Here is a 16,340-nt window from a genome sequence, read left to right on the forward strand (position 1 = left end):
AGTATCAGGATTTTCAAACAGGCTTCTCTTGCCCTCAGATTTAGTCATGTTTTTCTTAGCATGGTACAGAAGGAATGGACACATAATTCACAGTATTTGAATCCTATATTTTAGAAACAAGCTTTGACAAAAAAAAAAAAAGAAACAAGCTTTGAGATAACATACATGTCACAATGTTTCAGAACTTCAAGTCCCTTATCTGTAAGATATATCCCCTAAATTATAGTGTTATTGTAAAGAGTTTGCCAAACATTAAATGACTACATAATTCTGTAATTATAACCTGTGTGTCATTTTTTAAGTAACATAACCTATTTGAAACCCAAATTTAAAGACAGTTATTAAGAACCTATGATGGTATATGATTGTAATGGAATACCACTGAACTATAAGAAATTAGGAGATCTATGATCTTAGAAGATAGACTTGCAGGAAATAATGAAGAGTGAAATGAAGTCAAGAAGAGAAGGAATGCAGAAAATTTTGGGGAAAAACTTTCATGGACAATCTCTCAGATAGGATGTGATTGGGTTGGAATACTGCTATGGTATAGGAGAAAATGAGCTGGTTGACTTGGGAAGGCGTGAAAAGTATTGGACTTGTGAAAGAAGATGCTATACACCTTCAGAAAAAGAGATGAGTGGAAATAAGCATATATACCCACATATATATGTGTATATATGTGTGTATATGCACAGACATATACATATATATACACATACATATAGTTACATAGTTATATATATATGTGTGTATGTTTGTATCAGTGTAAATGTGTATATATGTATATGTGTATAGATACATATGTATATGTATATGTCTGTGTATGCACACATATCCATATATATCTAAACACACATACAAATATATATCCATACTTAATTGCAGCCTTCTTTGTAGGGGGAAGAGGAAAAAATAATAAAGTAAAAAATACACAGCTATGAACAAAAGAAAATCTACAAGGAAGCAAAAGAAATCTGGGCAGATTTCAAAACGTAGTGTAGTTTTTATTATATAGGTTTTCTTAAAATGGAAATTCATTATTTTATATAGAATCCTCTACTACGTTCTGCCATGTATATGGCATTTTTTTCTTTTCTTATGTTGTATTTATGTGTGAAGTTTTAAAATATTTAAAATATTAAAAAATTAAATATAAAAGACTAATGGTGAAAAAAAAGTGAAATGAACAGAACCAAGAGAACACTGTGTACAATAACAACAATAATGTTTTACAAACAACTATGACAGACTGGAGAACAGGTCAGGCGAGTAAAGAACCTGTCCCACCTTAAATTGTACCACCCGGGACTCTCAGAAGCTTGGGACAGTGCAGCCTGGAAAAAGAATTGCCCTATTTTAAGAAGTAGTTAAAAGTCAAGTAAAAGACAGGCAATATGAGGAGACAGAGAAACATGCAGACCATAGAAAGTTTCTTTAGTGAAAAGGAAGATCAAGGTACACCCTCAGAAGAGGATAGCACTGTCAGGGCTCCTACATCCGAAAATATGAATTGGTCTCAGGCCATAGAGGCACTCCAAAAGGACTCTGAAGATAAAGTAAGAGAGGTAGAGGAAAAAATAGAAAGAGAAATGAGAGTGATGCAGTAGGGGCATGGAAAAAAGTCAACAGCTTGAAAAGTCAAATTGGCCAAATGGAAAAGGAGGTACAAAAGCTCTCTAAAGAAAATCATTGCTTAAAAAGTAGGATTGAGCAAATAGAAGCTAATGATTTTATGAGAAATCAGGACTCAGAATCCAAATGAATAAAGAATAGAAGGCAATGTGAAATATCTCCTTGGAAAAACAGGTGACCTGGAAAATAGATCCAGGAGAGATAATTTGAAAATTATTGCACTACCTGATAACCATGATCAAGGAAAGAGCTTAGACATCATCTTCCAGGAAATTGTTAGATAAAATTGACCTGCTATTCTCGAAGCAGAAGGTAAAATAGAAATTGAAAGAATCCACTGATCACCTCCTGAAAGAAATACGAAAGTGAAAATTTCCATGAATATTATAGCCAAATTCCAGAGGCCTCATGTCAAGGAGAAAATATTGCAAGCAGCCAAAAAGAAACAATTCAAGAACTGTGGAGCCACACTCAAGATAGCACAAGATCTAGCAGCTTCTACATTAAAGGATTGGAGGACATGGAATATGATATTCCAGAGGTCAAAGGAATTGGGATTACAAACAAGAATCATCTACCCAGAAAAATGAAGTATAATCCTTCCAGGGAAAAAATGTTCTTCAATGAAAAAGAGGACTTTCAGGTATTCCTGATGAAAAGACCAAAACCAAATAGAAATTTTGACTTTCAAATACAAGACCCTACAGAAGCATATAAAGGTAAACAGGATAAAGACGTTAAGAGGGATGTTAAAAGTTTAAACTGTCTACATTCCTACATGGTGAGATAAGTCTAACTCATAAGAACTTTCCCAGTATTAGGACAAATGATAGAAATAAATTTAGACAGAGCAAATAAGTGGTAATTTATTATGAAGGAATGATCTCTGTAAAGGATTTATTTTTTTGTTTATCTGTGTTTGTGTGTGGCATGGTTGGAGTTGGGTGACATGCCTGGAGTCATGCAGTGCATGAGTGTCTTGTTTCTGAGGACAGATTTTGGCTTGGGTCCTCCTGGGTCCAGGATGGATGCTTTGTGCACTGTGTCATCTATCTGCCCCATGATGATATCTTTAGGGTGAAATTGACGGGTGAGATGAATGCACTGCAGGAGGGGTAAGGGGCGAGTTAGAATGGGGTAATATCCCCCATGAAAGAAACAGTTCAGGGCTTATGGAGTGTGGCACAGAGATGGGGGAGGAGTGGGGTAGTAAATGAGCCTTCCACTAATCAGAATTGGGTCCAAGATCTTAATCTCATCAGAGCTGGCTCAAGGTGGGAATAAAATACACACTCAAATGGGTGGAGTAATCTATCTAACCCTATAGGAAAGTAGGAGGGGAAGGGGATAAGGTGGGAGAGGTGAAAGAAGGGAGGGCAGATTGGGGGAGGGGGCAGTCAGAAGCAAATAACTTTTGAGGAGGGATAGGATGAAAGAAAATAGAAAATACAGTAAATATCATGGGTATGGGAATAGGATGTTGAGAAACAGTTAAAAATAGTACCTGTGAAAAAAATTTTTGAAGCAGAGACAAGAGTAATGTAAGATGATGATGATGATGATGATTGGTTGCTTGATTGATTGATTGACGATAATTAGATGAATATGAGGATTGATTTGATGATAATGAGGATGGATTGATGATGATCAGAATTGTTTGATGTTGATAATAAAATGTATGGTACTTACTTTGCTGGGCTATTGTGAAGAAAAATCTTTGTCAGGATTAAGGTACTATATAAATGTTATCTATCACTGTTGTTGCAAGAATCAACTTCATGGGTTTATTATAAGGAAATTTCTCTTTAAAGTACTATCTAAATGTAGTTTTCTATTTAAAAAAAAAAAAAAAAAAGGATGTGCAGAAAATCCTGGAAAGACCTACATGAGCTGATTTCTGAATATAGCCCGAAGCAGATTTTTTGTTTGTTTGTTTTTTAGTTCCTTTATCTGAAGTTTTGTTTTTGTCTTTTTTCTTTAATAACCTGGAAATGTTTTGCACAACTGCTCATGTATAGCTTATATTGAATTGCTTGGGTGGGGGGAGCAAGGGATGAAGAGAATTTGGAACTCAAAATTTAAAAAAAATATTGATATCAAAATTTGTATTTACTTGTAATTTGGGAAAATAAAACTTAGTGGGAGAAAAATTTAAAAAAAAGAACAACTATGAATGACTAAATCATTTTGACTCTCATAAATACACAAATTAATTCCAAAGGACATATGAAGGAAGACACTGTCTGCATCCAGAAAAGGAGCTGATTAAGCAAACACGCGCGCGCACACACACACACACACACATCCCTAAAGTTAATCATCTCTAGGATGGAGGGAGGTAAGAAAAAAAGGTGGGGGAAAATTGCATGATAATTGTCCTAAGCATGGCTATTTTACCAGCACATACTGAGATTTGTATGGATATTGCAGAGCCAAAATGAAATGTAAAATGCTGAATTCATGTTAGAAAGGAAGCTACCAGCTTAAATAGTGTTACACAATTGTAACGATTGGAATGACACCACCTGCTGGAGACTTAGTGTAGGAAAGCTCCACCATGAGGAGAAGGCACCTTAGTGCAAGACATGTGGCTTTTCTTTGGTGTCAGGAAGTGATGTTTGCTTGTGGGAGGAAGAGGGGGAGAGGCTGGGGCTCTTGCTCTTTTTCGTCAGGACTGTGGTTGAGAGTTGAGCTAAAGAAGTGCTCTCCCTTTGATAGATAGATGAATCTAGGCCTTTCTCTTTTCACCAAATTCTTATTCTCCTTAATAAATGCTTAAAAGTCTAATTCTTGCTAAAGCTTATAATTTATTGGCAACCACTCATTAGATATTTTAGATAGACTAGCTAGAATTTTAGCCCCTTACACAGCTCAAGTGTTATTAGCACCTCGCAGCTCAAAGAATCCAAGCAGACAGCAGAGTGTGGTTGAAGGCTTCTTTATTCATCTTCATGAAGAAGAGTACTCTTCTGAATGTGCCAGAGAGTGTATTGAAGTAAGGTCCTGCACTGTGATTTATACCCACCAAAGGACCCTCTCAACCAATCACATTACAGTATTACAATCCCATGCAGCATTATAGAAACAATCAATCACAGCATTTTACCAATCTCCCATATATGGTATAACCAATCAGATTGCCCCATTAATCAACCAATCAGTTTGTACTAGTCAACCAATAAGATTGCAACACTAGGATTTAACCTTATTCTGGGCAAGAATTTCCATTCCTCAATAGAACAGTGCTATGTCAACATACATAACTTGTCAAGAAACAAAACTTAAGTCACGGTTTGAACACTGGGGTCATGTGGGAATCACCTCAGTAGCCTCAAGGTGAATTATCAACTTAGCTCAGTTTTCACAAAGTGCAGGCCCTGTTCCAAGCCATGCTCAGGCCCAATTCCCAGTGGCTTCTCAGAGCCTTGTGTGCTGGGTGGCCCCCTGCTGGGAAAGTAAGGCAACGAAGTTGTGGAGCTTGAAACTAGACTCACTCTCTCTCTGTCTTTAGGGTTCTGAGAAGAGTCCAAATATGGGCTTTTCTCTTAATAAACTGCTTTCTCTCTCTCTCTCTCTCTCTCTCTCTCTCTCTCTCTCTCTCTCTCTCTTTCTTTTTTTTTTTTTTTGCGGGGCAATGGGGATTAAGTGACTTGTCCAGGGTCACACAGTTAGTAAGTGTCAAGTGTCTGAGGTCAGATTTGAACTCAGGTCCTCTTGACTCCAGGGCCGGTGCTCTATTCACTGCACCACTTAGCTGCCCCCCTGCTTTTTCTGTTGATGAAATTTTATTGGCCTCCTAGAAAATTGTAATAGTAGTTATATGTTAAGTTACTGAATCCTATTTAAGTTGTAACAATGTAAGTCGTTCCTTAAAGTTTAGTATTTTTGTGTGTGATTCATACTAGAAAAAAAGAACAACTATGTGTAAGGTAATGTATTGGATGATACAGATTTTTGTTTTTTGGTTCACATTTAATTATTTCATTGGTGTAGGGAACTTCTCAAAAAAGAAGCACACTGTACTACTAAGATGAACAAGCCATTTGTAGCTTATACTCCTGAATCCAGGGCTGGTGCTTTATCCACTGCGCCACCTAGCCACGCCTGGAGTCCATATTTTGAAGAAGCTAATAAGTATAAAATGTGATGTAAGTTGCAGATGATTTAAATTTTAATGGATTTAAAGGACTATAGAGTCAGTTGCAAAAATTATGCTAATAATAGCAGGAGGAGGTATGATTTTCATTTTTGGAGAAAGTAATGATTGTAACAGCTACTCATTTTCATACAGAACTTCAAGATCTATAGAGTAATTTCAAGACAATCAGAGTGCTGGAGGCTGCAAAAGTATCATCAATCTATCCCCTTTTATTAATGAGGAAACTGAAACTTGTCAAGGTTAAATGACTTGCCCGTGGTCATATAGTTGGTAGTTATCAGACTACCCATGGATTTGTACCCATGTGCTGTGGTGTGAAATCAAGGCCTCTTTTTAGTTCTCTACCTCTATATCTCTACTATACAGCTGCCTCTCAGATTCAGAGTAGAATTTTGCAAGTAGGAGACTAATTTGACATGTCTCCATATTTCAGCACAAGTAGCCCAAATCCTTGCTGTATTATTCTAAAGGTCAATTGGTTTAATTTATTCTATAGTTTGGATGGAAGGAAAATTAAGAGAGCATGGAGTCAACCTAGGAAACACAAAGCAGAAAAATTTTATAAAGCAACGATTCTGGGTAGAATGATGAAGAGCTCTCCACCTATTAGGCAAATAAAATATATGCTTTAAAAATAATCCATGTCGAGTGGAGCATAAACACAAACAGAAATTATAGGCAATTTTTTTCTTGTTTTTGAAACCTTAGAAGAGAAAGTCTAAGAATTTGTTTAAAAACAACTATCTCAGAAACATGAGGAGAGAGTCTGAGTATTTGCATTGAAGGGAACATGCATGATATTTCACTTCACACATGAGGAGTCATGGAAGGATTTAGCTGTGGCAGAGACAAATAATATTGAGGAGGGAATCATTGACTATATAGACACCTTAGAACAAAAGACCTGGGCTGCAGGAAGTTCCAAGTAGATGCCAACTTTTTCTCTAATTTCCTCTCTGGATGCCTGTATATCCCCAGACATTAGAGCTGAATTTTGTGTCAACCACAAAGGGGACCATAGTTTAAAAAAAAATAGATTTAAATGTAAAGTTATGCAGAGAGACTAACTTCTTTCTAAATTTTGGAAAATTTCCCAACTGGGTGCTCAGAGTGATTCCAACAGAGCTCAGAATCTTTTATCTGAATTAAATGTCTTAAAGCTAAAGAGGAAGGAACCAAGGAGACCTTTCTCTAAAACATTTTCTTCTACCCCCTTTCTCCTTTTTCATCCTCCTCCTAGTCCTTTCTTTTACTTTTCTTCTCTCTCTTCCATTTCTTCCTCTTCCTGTTTTTCCTCCTTTTCTCCCTGGACACATCCCTCTAAACTCACATAGACTTTACTGGCAAAATGCTTATATAAAATTTGAAACTCAGCCTTCTAGTTAGTCTAGGGAAGATGAAACTTGTTTTAGGGCTGTCTCTACCACCCAGCCTTGAACAGGAACATCATGCTGTCTTTAGGTAGAAATTGTTTTTAGATTACTTACAGCATCCTTTAAATTTAATCCTCCTGTCCTTATTTTTCTTACATGGAAATTTTCTGGACCTCTATTTTGTCCTTAACACACTCTACCATATTTTAATTTTATTTATATGCAAATCTTTTATTGCTTTATGTAAAGTCTTTAACTCAAGGATCATGTCGTTTTTCATTTCTGCATTCCCATTACCAGACATTGCAACTTGGTCCAAGAAGGTGCATAATAAATGCTTATTGAATTCGATGGTAGCTAGATTTAATTATGAGATAGTATGAGCATATGCAGTCTATACCATTTTTAGCATTGTACATCTTCATGAATTCACCTGACTTTTTTCTTATGTAGGAAGTGGAGGGGAGATGTAACGTATTCTTGGCTCCTAGTTTTGTTGATGGGGAGGACCATATTTTTTGAAAGAATGGACCTGAAAAGTAGGACTTAAGATAAATGTTTCTAACACAAAACCAGAATCAGTGAGTGAAAGGCTTTAATGTCCTTCAACCTTTAAATCAGCATTTGGAATTTAATATGCCATAATTCATGTACATTATAGCCTTATCTAAATTTTCTCAAAACAGTAGGGAATTTGTGAAACTTTGAAAATGTTACAGTGGCATTTATACTACCATTCTCTCAGTAAAGAATCATCCATTTAATTTGGCCATGGCTGGTATTAAATCCAAATGACAGACTTGGGGAAAAAAAAAAAAAAAAACCTTCAAAAGCAGAGGAGAAGGAAAAGCTTTGAGTTACTTTACTTAAGTAAAGACATAGCCTAAAGGGAATTTTCACTTCTATGATTTTTCTTTTCCAATCATAGCTCTCAGAAATACATTAAAGTATATTATAAATAATGATTTTGCTAAGTCTATTCTTGAACACTTCCTCATGGGTATTTACTATAAAGGCTCTGCTGTCTTCTGCATTTTAGACCAGGTCTAGACAAGTCTGACCAAACTTGACTGAAAAATTGAATCAATTGCATGAACTCTCTGGTGATTTTTTTTCTTTACATTGTGTAAACATTGGGTGTTTGAGGCCATTCATGTACAATAAACTGAGTAAGTTCAATTTTTAATTGCACTCTAATTCATTTGATTGTAGAGAAGAAAATGCCTAGACAAGAAGTCGTTAAGAGACCTACTTTTTTTTTCTGGATTTTCTGTAAACTAGATATGTTGCCTCATGCAAATGGTTTAAACTCACTGGCACTAGGTTTAACTCATTTATAATATGATATAGTTGGACTAAAGTATGTCTAGAGTCCTTTCCACTTCTGAAATTCAATAATGCAATACCTGGACCAAGTCATTTTCTATTATGGTGACATGCTTGAGCATTTAGAAGAGCTATCTTAACTCTGGCTACAAAGATAGTCTTTAAACCATGGTAGCAAAAACGTAGTCTTTTTTGTTTTTTTAGAGGAAACATACATCTACTTAACTATGAAGTTCATATTTTTTTTAAGGCAATTGGAGTTAAGTGACTTGCCCAGGGTCACACAGCTAGTAAGTGTAAAGTGTCTGAGGCCAGATTTGAACTCAGGTCCTCCTGACTCTAGGGCTGGTGCTCTGTCCACTAGCTGCCCCTGAAGTTCTTATTTTGAGTCAAGTCTTTCTAATTGTAAAGCAGGGCAGCCAGGTGGCACAGTGGATAAAGCACTGATGCTGGATTCTGTAGGACCCAAGTTCAAATCTGTATGACCCTGGGCAAGTCACTTAACCCCAAGTGCCTTTAAAAAAAACAAACAAAATAACCATCTCCAGTCTGAATGATATGTATCTTGCCACTGGAACCAGGTGGCTCTGGAGGAGAGTGAGGCTGCTGACCTTGCACAGCTCTCCCACTTAAATCCAATTAAGTGCAAGTCACGATATCAACCTGATGTGATGGTCTACTTTGAGAATGAAAGACAAACAACAGTTGTAAAGCAACTGTGAACCACATTCTAAAAAACAAAACTAGGCCCAGGAATATTGGGCCACCATGTTTCCTAGATGTTTAGCAGCATTAAACACCCCCCCCCCCCATGTATATATATATATATATTTTTTTTTTTTTTGAGGGTAGAAATGAGGGTTGTGACTTGCCCAGGATCACTCAGCTAGTATGTGTCAAGTATTGTAGGCCGAATTTGAAGTCAGGTCCTCCTGAATCCAAGGCCTGTGTTTTATCCACTGCGCCACCTAGCTGTCTAAAATCATTCTTTAAGGTTAGCCCTGGATGTGAGAAAGCCCTGATTCTGGAGGACTTTGTGACTTCCTACTTCAGTATAAGGAATTCTAACTCTTTAGCTATTATGAGCTTTCCAACTATCCCTGGAAATGTTCCACCTGGAAGCCTGGAAGATACTTCAAGGTGGCTGCCAAAATGTTTTTGTTTGTTTAAACTGGTTTACTCTATTCAAGTTTTTTTTTTCTTCTTTTTCCCCAAGACAAAAAAACAACAAACAGAATCATTAAAAAGCTAAGTGACTATGCTACAAATGCAGTCATCTAAGGTTTAGTAAGCAAGAAAGGAAGTAAAGAAGATATATAGGCCATTATATTTCATGAGGTTCTAGAAATAAGGAATACATTTCAATTTTTATAAATGCCTACATCAATAAAAAGAGAAGAATTAGCTTGGTGAGATGAGCAACTGCATTTCTTGCTCACTTGCCTTCAATCTTTAAAGCAGTTTTGTAGTTAATACTTGCGATGCAGAATTTTGCAATGTAATTCAATGAAACATTTAGAGCCTCAATCTTAATTTTCTGAAATCTCAGTAATTTAAATTGTCACAGCTTGAGAACTCTGCATTACAAGCATGAAATTTGAAAAATACATGAGAACTAAAGGAAAGAAATAACAAAACAACTAATCAAAAGGATTTTGAGAATTAAAAATCTCAAGAAAGAATATCATAAACAAAGATATTCTACTGAATTTATTTCCTCTAAAATCTCAAGTTGGTATTGCATTATTCTTTTTCTTTTTGTTTTTCCCCCCAGGGCTATGAGGGTTAAGTGACTTGCTCAGGATCAAACAGCTAACTCAGGTCCTCCTAAATCTAGGCTGACGCTTTATCCACTGTGCCACCTAGCTGCCCCAAGGTATTGCATTATTCTTCACTAAAATATATCAAATAATCAAAATGGAACACTTAAAAAAACTCAGTGTATTAATTATAAATGAAATAGTTATTCACTCAAGTTATACATATCCTAAGCTATTTATAATTCTAGTGTAAATGCATTAGAAGTGGACATTTAGAATATTCATTCTCCAAATGGACATTAGAAAATAATATTTCTATATTTGCATTAGAAAGTCCAGTGCATGCACATTACTACATTTATATATTTTAAGTGACTCTTATTATCAGATTTTCTTGGTGATATTAACATATAATCAGTAGAATTTATTCTTCATATCAGTAACAATGTTATTTAAAAAATTCAAGCAGTACTCATTTCTCTTCCACCCCACTTTTTTTACCTTTGTCTCCCTGTATCTCTCTGTCTCTGTCTAAAACTATGTCTTTCTTTCTTTCTCTAGCTCTCACTCTCACACTCCCTCTGTCACTGTGTCTGTGTCTCTATTTCTGTCTCTGTCTCTGTCTCTGAGTCTACCTCTCTCACCTACAACTGTCAGTTTCTCTTTCTCATCCTGTGTTCATTAGGAAGAATGGTGAAAGTAATTTTACTTGTGATTTGTATGGATTTTCAAACTTTTGTTTTATAAGTGCTTTTTTTTAATATGAGAACTTCCAATTTTTGGTTGCATCCAGAACCTGTTATTCCTAGGGATATTTTTCTTTGAGGTACTTTTGCATAGGGACTTAACATTGGATAAAGTATTTTTATGAAATTTCATTCATGTCATCAGCAATAAGGCTTACAGATTTTCTCTGAAACTTGACAAGACTACAAATTGTTTACTCTCCTCTTGAAAAGAAGTTGACTTAATTTTAAGCAATGTGGAAATATATTTTTAGCACTTTCACATAGCCTGAACTTAAGAACAAATAAATGAGGATTCAAAATATTTAATGTTAGCATGTCTTCATATGAAAAAGAGAAGAAAAAAGATTAAACATAATATATGTATGAATGTGTGTGTGTACACACTTTTCTTTTCTTTTAATTTTATTTTTTGATCCATTAACTTTCAAGAGTATATGTCCTTTTTTTCTCCTTTTCTCCAAAAGCACCTTATATTAGTATTGATCATATTGTGGAGTAAACTGAGTTAAAGATAGAGAGCATAATATTTTGATAAACACTTATTTGGAATCTTCTGCTATATAATACTTATGTATATTTCTGTGGAATATAGTTTAGTGATGACAAATTGCTCTATCAGAACTCAGTAATCCCACCCCATCCCCTATCCTGAACTTTGTTCTTTTTTTCCACTTAGTAGTATTTTTTCCTAATTACATGTAACAACAATTTTCAACATTTATTTTGTGATTTTTAATTCCAAATGTTTCTCCTTCCTTCCCTTTCCTCCTCCCTTCCAAAGACAACATGTAATATATATATTATATACATACAATCATGTTCAACATATTTCTACATTAGTAATGTTGTGACAGGAGACTCAGAACAAAAGGGGAAAAAAAGCTACAAGGAAGAAGAAACAACAGCAACAATAACAAAAGTGACAATAGTATGCTTTGATCTGAATTTAAATCCATAGCTCTTTTTTTTTTGGATGTGGAGAGCATTTTCCATCATGAGGCTTTTTGCATTGTCTTGGAGGGAGAGGGAGATGGAAATGGACGATCTAGATTAATAGACTAGATTTGTAAACAGAAAGATAGATATGATTCAGTTCCTTAAGTGGTATTTCCACTTGGTTACTAGAAATGTAACACATATTTAGACACACAGTAAAGTCTAGTTAATAGATGATCTAAAAACTCTATGAATCTTAGTACCAAATATAATCTTTTCTAGTGCCCTGCCGTTTTCTCTTCAAAAAAGCAAGAAATAAATAGGAAAAAAAAAACATTTGGTGTTTTATTCACTTTATGGATTGCTATGAACAAAGAAATAATTACCCCTTGATGTATATACTGACCATAAGTCTTTCAAAGGAATCTGGTGGCAAAGTAGATAGAGGGCTAGGTCTGGATTCAGCAAGACCTGAATGCAAATCTAGGGTCAGGCATTTGGTAGTTCTGTGATACTGAGCAATTTATATAACCTCTATTTGAACCTCTATTTGCCTCAGTTTCCTCACCTTCAAAATGGAGGTATTAACAGTACCTACCTTGTAGAGCTATTGTGAAGATCAAAGGAGATGATGTTTGTAAAATCATTTAGCACAGTGACTAGCACATTTTAGTCACTATATAAAAGCTTTTTGCCTTCTCATTCCTGCTTGTACTTACATCTACTGATCAGCAGAAAGCAGGCATAATCTACAGCCCAGATTGGTAAGATTGCATATCTATCTTATTAAAAATTGTCAAGGAATATTTGCTACTCGTCCAGACTTTGAAAATATAGTCATCTGCGTTTTTGGAGGAAAACCCCTTTTTCTAATATATTGTGATTACTTTTGTAATCCATTTCCCCCTAGTCAAAGTTGTAAAAGTCAAATGCATGTTTTAAATATGCAAATCTATTAACTGAACAAAGATATTAACAGGTGCTAATTTGTAATTGGTGTCCATAGGGGCAAGGGTAGCTATTAGAGCAATGAGATGATTTATAAAACACAAGAATATGGAAAGTAGTTAGACCTGCTTTAGTGAAATTAATAAAGGACAGGGGAGAAAAATGCAAGTCAGTTGAGTCTGAAAGACTGTAAGGAATGGCAATAAGAATGAACTTAAACAAGGAGCAAATATTGGGATTTAATTGGAAACATTTACACCAATAGATTTCATGGGAGTTGGAAGAATATTATTGTGCATCTTAAATGCACAACCTTAATATACATCTTAAAATGGAGTTTCCAGGTTTTAACCTAAACTACAAATATGGGCTGATCAGCACAGAGTACACTGGGCCCTCATCCTAAACACTATATTTTTATTAATGCAGCCTAGGTTTATATTTGCTATTTTTTTTTTTTTTGCAGGGCAATGAGGGTTAAGTGACTTGCCCAGGGTCACACAGCTAGTACGTGTCAAGTGTCTAGGGCTGGATTTGAACTCAGGTCCTCCTGACTCCAGGGCTGGTGCTTTATCCACTATACCACCTAGCTGCCCCCATTTGCTATTTTGTTAACCACATAGTACTTTTTATAATTATTAAGCTTGGAATTAACTAAAAAGCCCAAGAATTTTTTTCACACTGTTATTTAGTCAGTTCACCATCATCCTATATTTGTGAAATTGATTTTTTAACCTATGTTTAAAAATTTACAATTATCTCAATAGAGTTTACTCACTTAAATTTAACCTTTTAGGGTTAAAACATATGTACATAGATATACCCATATATACATACACAAATTTATATATATGGAGATACACATGATTTATAATTATGTAGATATGACTCTATATATCTATATAAGTATATATAGTGGGTATATGTGTGTGCATATATGTATATATATGTATTGTGTGTATATATATACATATATATGGTGTATATGTGTACCTCTAACAAAGTGTCCCTGTCCTCTGAAGAAGAAAAAATAAAAAGATAAACAAAACATGTTTACAAAATGTCTACGCCAATAACAAATAATATGACTCTGCACAATAATTTAGCTGAGGGAAGGATTCTGTACATTAAAGGAAGAAAATTTTTTGCTTCACATAGTTCTGTAAAAACTTTTCAGTTGTGAAATCACACAAAGTGCCTGATTTTCAATAAACCCTATAAGTTCTCTTTTCAAAGTGACACACCTGTAATTTCAAATAACTATGGGACAAGTCCACTGAGTATCCCAAGATATAACTCAAACTCATTTTTTTTCCAAAATAGAAATTATTATATTTCCCTTAAACCAACCCACTCATTGTAACTTCTGTATTTTAACAAAATGCAGAACCATTTCCCCTTGAGTTATCTTTTACTTTCTCTGCTCTCTTACCCCCTACATCTACCCAGGGTTCATGTTTTGGCAATTTTGCCTCCATGGTATCATACAAATGCTTGCTCTATTCTAACCCCTCTGCTAACACCTTAATATCAGCACTCATTAATTACCAATGAAATCCAGTCTAACAAACATTTAATATGTAACTATGTACAACATGAGTAAGTCACTGTGTATACAAAAATGAAACAAAAATAGTCCTGCCTTTAAGGTATGCAAATTCTGCTTGGAGAAAAGAAAAGAATACAACATGTAAATAGACATAAAATAAACATATAAAGAGGTACCCGGGTATGCCAGTGGGTAGAGCACTGGAGCAAGAGTCAGGAAAATCTAAGATCAAATCTAACTTCATGTACTTTCTTGTTGCCTTGATTTCCTCAACTTTAAAATGGTATAATAGCAGTACTTACCTCTCAGGGTTGTAGTGAAATTTAAATAAGAGAATACTTGTAAATTGTAAATATTTTTCAAATACATACAGTGCCTGATATATATTAGGCACTTAATGAATAATTGTTTTCTTCTTTCTTTTCTGAATCAATATATATATATATATATACATGATAATGTAAGGAGGGGAAAAAAGTACTAGCAACTTAAAGGGAATAAGAAAAGACTTCTCCTAAGAGATTTTCCTCTATTGTTATAGTACTTTCATTACATGTGTCCTGGTCTCCAATTCCACCCTCCCTCCCCCCCTCTCCATCACACTTCATAATTTGGCCAGATTAATCTTCTTTGTGTACGAATTTGATCATGTCCTTCATTTGTTCATGCCTCATGGCTTCTTATTATCTGCCAAATAAACTGCATATTCTAGCTGATATTCAAAACCCTCTGAAACATTGTGTTTCTGTATTTTTCCAGCTTTACCTCACATACCTCCCCTCTATGTATGCACATGTCTAGGGCATGTCTAACAATTCTACTCTCCTATTGAGAAATTCAAATATGACAATACCCTCTCTACTTCGTGACCTTACCACATCCCTCATTGCAGAAGACATTCTGATCTATATAATTAGCACTAATCTGTCTAAATTTCAGTCATGCATCTCCTCCAAATGACTTTTTTTCTTCTAAAAGAAACTTTATTTTTGTTTAAAGTAGTTCTTTGAAACCTTCAGATGCAAATATGAAATCGTCCCCCTAAGACAAGGTACAGTGGGTCAAAGAATGGTTCAAGAAGCCACCACACTTAAAAACAAAACAAAACAAACCAAAACCAAAAATAAAAAAACAAAAACAATAACAAAAAAAAAAAAAGAAAAAAAGAAGAAGCCACCACACTTCTCTTTAGACGGAAATCGTCTATCTCCTTATTTTTTTACATACCGTTATTTCATACCTGTTGTTTTCATACATAAAATGTCGTGTTTTATACCACTCCATATTTACAAATCACAGCTCTTGGTATAGATCTCACACCACAAAGACAAAGATACAGTGAGAGGTCGATTATCAAATGTTTCTTTTTTTTTTTTTCAGGGCAATGAGGGTTAAGTGACTTGCCCAGGGTCACACAGCTAGTAAGTGTCAAGTGTCTGAGGCCGGATTTGAACTCAGGTCCTCCTGAATCCAGGGCTAGTGCTTTATCCACTGCACCATCTAGCTGCCCCCTTCAAATGTTTCTTAAATAAAAGTACAATCTTGAAATTTGTCACAGATCCAATTCTTTTTGGAAAAAAAATGATTTTAGGAAGTATTGAGACAGCAAATTAGTCTTCATTAATTTCTCAAAGTTGTTCAATATTCTTTTTCAAATAAAAGGATGCAAAACATTGATTAAAACTGCCTAGGAGGAAATATGTCAGCAACTCAATGAATATAGATTTTTCACCAGGATGCTTCCCAAGAAGTCACCAACAGAACAGTACCTTCCAAACTGCACTTCTGGTCTGCAGCCACAGGTGACTCTAAGTGAACTTACTGAGAATATTAGGAAGGTGAGGTCCTGCCTAGAATTTGTTTTCCCATCATTAGTGCTCCAAGTGAGCTTCTCTCTCACTTAGC

At 35.1% G+C, this 16,340-nt stretch overlaps 1 protein-coding gene across 4 annotated transcripts in view; it reads right to left on the bottom strand.

Annotated features, from left to right (window-relative positions):
- LOC122735941 (cadherin-10) overlaps positions 1–16,340 on the bottom strand; it is a 301,841-nt gene that overhangs the window by 165,127 nt on the left and 120,374 nt on the right. The window lies entirely within an intron of this gene.

Source organism: Dromiciops gliroides, chromosome 1 (assembly GCF_019393635.1).
Source record: "Dromiciops gliroides isolate mDroGli1 chromosome 1, mDroGli1.pri, whole genome shotgun sequence".
Lineage (NCBI taxonomy): Eukaryota > Metazoa > Chordata > Mammalia > Microbiotheria > Microbiotheriidae > Dromiciops > Dromiciops gliroides.